The following is a 5,990-nucleotide window of genomic DNA, read 5'->3' as shown; positions in this document are numbered from 1 at the left end:
TCTTTAAGACAGACTTCCCCAACATGGTGCTGTCCAGATATCTTGGATTACAGTTCCCATCATGGCCTGCAAGCAATAGAGCTGTCCATATATCCTGATAAGTGTGTGTGTGGGAGAGGAGGAACCATGGCCAATGTTTAAAACAGCATTTTGAATTATTTTACTCAGGGGAATGAAAATAAAATACGCAAGTATGAATAACAGTCATCAGGTCTGACATGGAGGGCACATTGGAATGTACAGATGTTGCTGCCTGAGCGGAGCGCTGCTTCTCTTTTTGTAAATAGGAAGGCGGTATATAAGTTTGTTTGCCAAGTACACACATGAGGAAGTGGAAACAGAGCCACCCGCTCACATCACTCTCATATGAGAGTGTATATGTGCAGCAATACAACACACACACAGACAACAGGCAAACAAACACAGAGACATAGACATAGATATAAATGTGCTTCAAACAAGCCCCCTTATTCTTTTATGTCAACAAATGAATGAAATCCTTGAATCCTACTCTTTGGTAAGGTGGTTATGGCAATCACAGCTGAACACTGGACCAAAATGATTTGATTGTTCCAGAGAGCTTCAGGTTAGACACAAATCTTTCAGATCTTTATTTTGAGTCTTATCCAGCCAAAGTATAATGACTAGGCAACGTTTATTGTTCAGCGTTAGTCCAGAGCACCACCTATTGAATCAGTGGCAAGTCTTTGTGAACGGTTAAGACACTCCTGAAATAGGACAGAGCTCCCCCTGGGGAGACCATGAGGAAACTCTGCTGCCACTACTGAAAAACGGACCATTGCTTCCATCAGCATCCTTTGCAGAGTAAACAATCACCCGCAGTATTCAGCTATCATAATATCATATTAATTGTATGTTGTATTCGTTTCTCTCATTCAAGTGAATGATGAAGGTCATAAATGCCACCACCTTAGTGACATTTTGGGGTTACCGGGAGGGGGGGCAGGCTCTTGCTGACCTATGAACATAGTAGCATGACTTTAGGTTCTCCTATCTCAGCCTCCATCACTGCAACATGAAGATAATATTACTGGCCAGCCTTACAGGGCTATTGAGGGGAGTATTGAGATTCTGTATGTCAAGTGTTCCAAATGTTGTCCAGCCGGCCTTCTCTGACTTGATACCCTCCAAAAGTGTTGCTAGCTAGGGAATGATGAGAGTTGTAGCCTAGCTGACCTGGAGGGCACCAGGCTGGGCAACGCCAGTCTAGCATATATTTTATGTCATTTTCACTGACTGCTTCTGACTGTAATTAGGTTTGTTGCTATGTTTTCTGGAAACACACACAAACACACCAAGAGCACGTGTATGACATATTTCAGCTTGTCTATCTTTGGGCCATATAACATACATGCTCCCAATCCAGTGATCTCTTCTGGTTACAGGGGCTTGGAGATTCATGCAATACACTTGATCTTATCATGTTTCCTCTACCTTTCCTCCCCCATTCTTACACCCCCATACCTTATTTTTACTATTATTATTATTATTATATATGTTTTGTTGTTGTTCAGTCGTTAAGTTGTTAAGTCGTGTCCGACTCTTCATGACCCCATGGACCATAACACGCCAGGCCTTCCTGTCCTGCGCTCTCTCCCGGAGCGTGCTCAAGTTCATATTCATTGCATCGGTGATGCTATCTAGCCATCTCATCCTCTGCCGTCCCCTTCTCCTTTTGCCTTCAGTCTTTCCCAGCATCAGGGTCTTTTCCAGGGAGTTTTCTCTTCGCATTAGGTGGCCAAAATATTTGAGCTTCAGTTTCAGTATCTGTCCTTCCAATGAGCAGTCAAGGTTGATTTCCTTTAGGATTGACTGATTTGACGTCCTTGCAGTCCAGGGGACTCGTAAGAGTCTTCTCCAACACCACAGTTCGAAAGCATCAGTTCTTCGGCGCTCAGCCTTATAGTCCAGCTCTCACAGCCATACGTTGCTACTGGGAAAACCATAGCTTTGATTATACGGACCTTTGTCGGCAAGGTGATGTCTCTGCTTCTCACTATGCTGTCTAGGTTTGCCATAGCTTTCCTCCCAAGGAGCAAGCATCTTTTAATTTCATGGCTACAGTCACCGTCGGTGGTGATCTTGGAGCCCAAGAAAATAAAATCTGTTACTGCTTCCATTTCTTGCCCTTCTATATGCCAGGAAGTGATGGGGCCAGATGCCATGATCTTAGTTTTGTTAATGTTGAGTTTCAAACCAGCTTTTGCACTCTCCTCTTTCACCCTCAACAGGAGGCTCTTCAGATCCTCTTCGCTTTCTGCCATTAGGGTGGTATCGTCTGCGTATCTGAGGTTGTTGATAATTCTCTCAGCAATCTTAATTCCGACCTGTGATTCATCCAACCCGGCATTTCTCATGATGTACTCTGCATATAAGTTAAATAAGCAGAGCGACAATATGCAGCCTTGTCGTACTCCTTTCCCAATTTGGAACCAATCGGTTGTTCTATGTCCGGTTCTTACTGTTGCTTCTTGACCCTCGTACAGGTTTCTCAGGAGACAGATAAGGTGGTCTGGTACTCCCATCTCTTTAAGAATTTGCCACAGTTTGTTGTGATCCACACAATCAAAGGCTTTAGTGTAGTCAATGAAGCAGAAATAGGTGTTTTTCTGGAATTCTCTTGCTTTCTCCATGATCCAGCGAATATTGGCGATTGGATCTGTAGTTCCTCTGCCTCTTCAAAACCCCACTTGTACTTCCGGTAGTTCTCGGTTCACATACTGCTGAAGCCTAGCTTGTAGGATTTTGAGCATCACCTTGCTGGCATGTGAAATGAGTGCAATTGTACGGTAGTTCGAACACTCTTTGGCATTGCCCTTCTTTGGAACTGGAATGTAAACTGACCTTCTCCAGTCTTGTGGCCACTGTTGAGTGTTCCAAATTTGTTGGCATATTGAGTGCAGCACTTTAACAGCATCATCTTTTAGGATTTTAAATAGCTCAGCTGGAATGCTGTCATCTCCGCTAGCTTTGTTGTTAGTAATGCTTCCTAAGGCCCACTTGACTTCACTCTCTAGGATGTCCGGCTCAAGTTCAGTGACCGCACTATCATGGCTATCAGGGACATTAAGATCTTTCCTGTATAGTTCTTCTGTGTATATATGTTTACATGGGGATAAAACATATATGCATGTGAACACTATCATAAGATCAGCCTACTCAAAATATGAGAACAATGCCTTAAAAATCCACATGGTATTATGTAACAATTTTGATCCAACCAAGGCATATTCAGACAAACATAAAATAAAATAAGAACAGCCTAAGATCATAGGGGCTGACTTGATGCTCCTTTAAATTCCCTTCTGCTGCTTGCAAATAGTATGGAATCTTTGGCTCATCTGAACCATTCTGAACAAAGAGCTCCATTACATGTATAGACATAGCTCTGCAAGCATTTCCTTATTCATTTTGATGGAGGAGCAGCTCCACACATACATACCTTTGTGCAGGAAAAGTTTCCATCTTTTCCATTGCAATGCATAGAGACGCCTGGATGTGCGGGATTTCCATGTGTCCTCAGTGCATTTGCGGGGTTCTTCATTGGGGGGCATCAGTTAACTAATATTGTTGCTTCTGAACATTTACTTAGGGAGCAATCCTATGGCCACTAGACAGCGGCTAGACAGCCATAGGATATCTGGTTTTCCGGGAACCCACCTTGAAGCCCATGTTCCGAGGTTGGTTCCTGGAGAACCAACCTCCCCCCCTTAGGTGATGCCTCCGAGGCAGCACGGAACAGCCCCGTGCTCTGTGCTCGCAAGAGGATGCGGAGTGACCGAAATGGGGCGTTCCCAGAGGGCATTCCGGGGCGGGAGGAAATGCCTGTACGACATATCCAATGTGTAGTACAGCAGCCTCCTCTCTCGCTCTGCCCTCCTGTGACTACGTAGCCGCAATCGGCTGTCTAGCCGAAAATGCAGGGCAGGAGAAGCGCGGAGGGAATGATTCCCTCCATGCTTCTCCTGCCCTGCATTGGCTAGGTGGTTGCCTCCGAGTTCGGAGACAGCTGCCTATCTGGACAGGATTGCGCCCTTAGAGTTAATGACCCTCTGCCCAAATATTGCATGATGTGATCCTTGTCTGCTGATATCTCTGCTTCTCAGTCTGAAATCAGAGAAACTGAGATTAGAGTTGGATGATAAGTTTCTGTTCTTTTGATAAGAATTTACCAAAATTAGCACATTTCTTCATATTTGGGATGGAAAGAATTTGAGATTAAAAAAAAGTCCAAGGTGGGAGAAACAGAAATTGACAGATTTCTTTGTCCAGACCCAGGGCTTTGAATACTTACCTGCTTCACTCTTAAGAAACTAGCTTTTAATCCTTGTGTATTCAGCCATGTTAGTGCTGGATTAGGATTACCATCTCTTTTTTTTCTGATAAGCTCGGCTCCTCATCTTTAAGAGCTATATGGCAGGCAGGTACAACATGGTTCTCTCCACATACTTACTGAATTTGGCCATGCAGATGGGTGAGAATTTTGGTTTGGTTTGTTTTTTATAAGAATGCGCCAAAATACACATATTCCTTCATATTCGAGATGGAAAGATGGATGGATCATAAAGATGGATTGTCTTTGGCCGATTGTTTAAAATTTGTTTTTCGATATATGTTGTGTGTGTGTGTGTGTGTGTGTGTGTACTAGCTGTTCATACGTTTTTATGTAATTGCTTTTTTTGTACTTTGTATAATGTATTTTAATTGTTTTTAATTTTTGTGAACCACCCAGAGAGCTTTGGCTATGGGGTGTTATAGAAATATAATAAATGAAATGAATGAAATAATTTAAGATTAAAACACACACACACCTGAAGGCAGGAGAAAGGGAGACTGTCAGATTCATTCATTTATAATGAAGATCTCACCAAAACCTCAAGTGACACCTAGCTATGCCCACATAACACCTGTGTTAAAAGAACTGCACTGGCTGCCTTTTAGCTACCGATCCATGTACAAGGTTATGTTATTGTCATACAAAGCCCCAAACAAAGTGGGACTAGGATAGCTAGCAGAACGCCTTCCCTTGTACATACCAAGGCAACGTTTAAGATCAGCAGAGGAGGCCTTGCAGGTCATTCCAAAATAAACAGAATGTCGCCATGAAGTACCTCAACGGCAGAACTTCTCTGTAACGGCACCCACCCTCTGGAAAACCCTCCCTCGTGTAGTTTGGGAGGCAGAAAATTTGACATCTTTCAAACCTCTCCTGAAAACACACTTGTTCACCCAGGCTTTCCCTGGGCTGTAAGTAAATTAATTATGATGCTCCATTTTACTGCTCCTTGACTTTTTACTGTAGTTGGAAGTGTTTTTAATGCTGTGTTTTAATGCTGTTTTAATCCTCTGTTTTTAATATTGTATTTTAAATACTGTGAACCACTCAGAGATGTTATTATATTCAGTGGTATATAAATGCCACAAATAAATAAATAATAAATACATTTGGCTGGAGGTAACGTTGGGCGAATCTGTCGTTTTTGCTTTCTACTACATTTTAGTTTTTTTAATCTATTCCCAGCATAGAGAGGACCCTGTTGTACCTGCTTGCCATAGAGCTGCTAACGATGAGAAACCTGCCAGAAAAAAGAGGTGGCAACCCTAATTCAGCAAAAACGTGGTTGGATGCACAGGGAACTAACCTAGACTTCTAAGAGCAAAATACTCAAAGCCCTGGGCCTGTATGTGGGAATCTGTCAGTTTCAATTTCTCCAGCATTCAATTTTTTAAAAAACCTGGAGTTATTTTTGTCCTGAACTTTGGTGCATTCATATCAAAACCTAACTGAAACAAAATCTAGCTAGAGGATCATTAAAGGCGCAATCCTATCCATGTTTAGACAGAGAAAACTCCTACAACTGGCTGGGGCATGTTGGGAGTTATAGGATTTTTTTCTGTCTGAACATGCATGCGATTGCTCCCTAACTCTAATATTGGTGGACATCATTCATTGTTTAAGCCTCGCTCTG

Source organism: Heloderma suspectum, chromosome 2 (genome assembly GCF_057233095.1).
Source record: "Heloderma suspectum isolate Gila_16-S chromosome 2, 16-S_ref, whole genome shotgun sequence".
In the NCBI taxonomy this organism is placed as follows: domain Eukaryota; kingdom Metazoa; phylum Chordata; class Lepidosauria; order Squamata; family Helodermatidae; genus Heloderma; species Heloderma suspectum.
Note: the sequence above shows the minus strand (reverse complement) of the source record.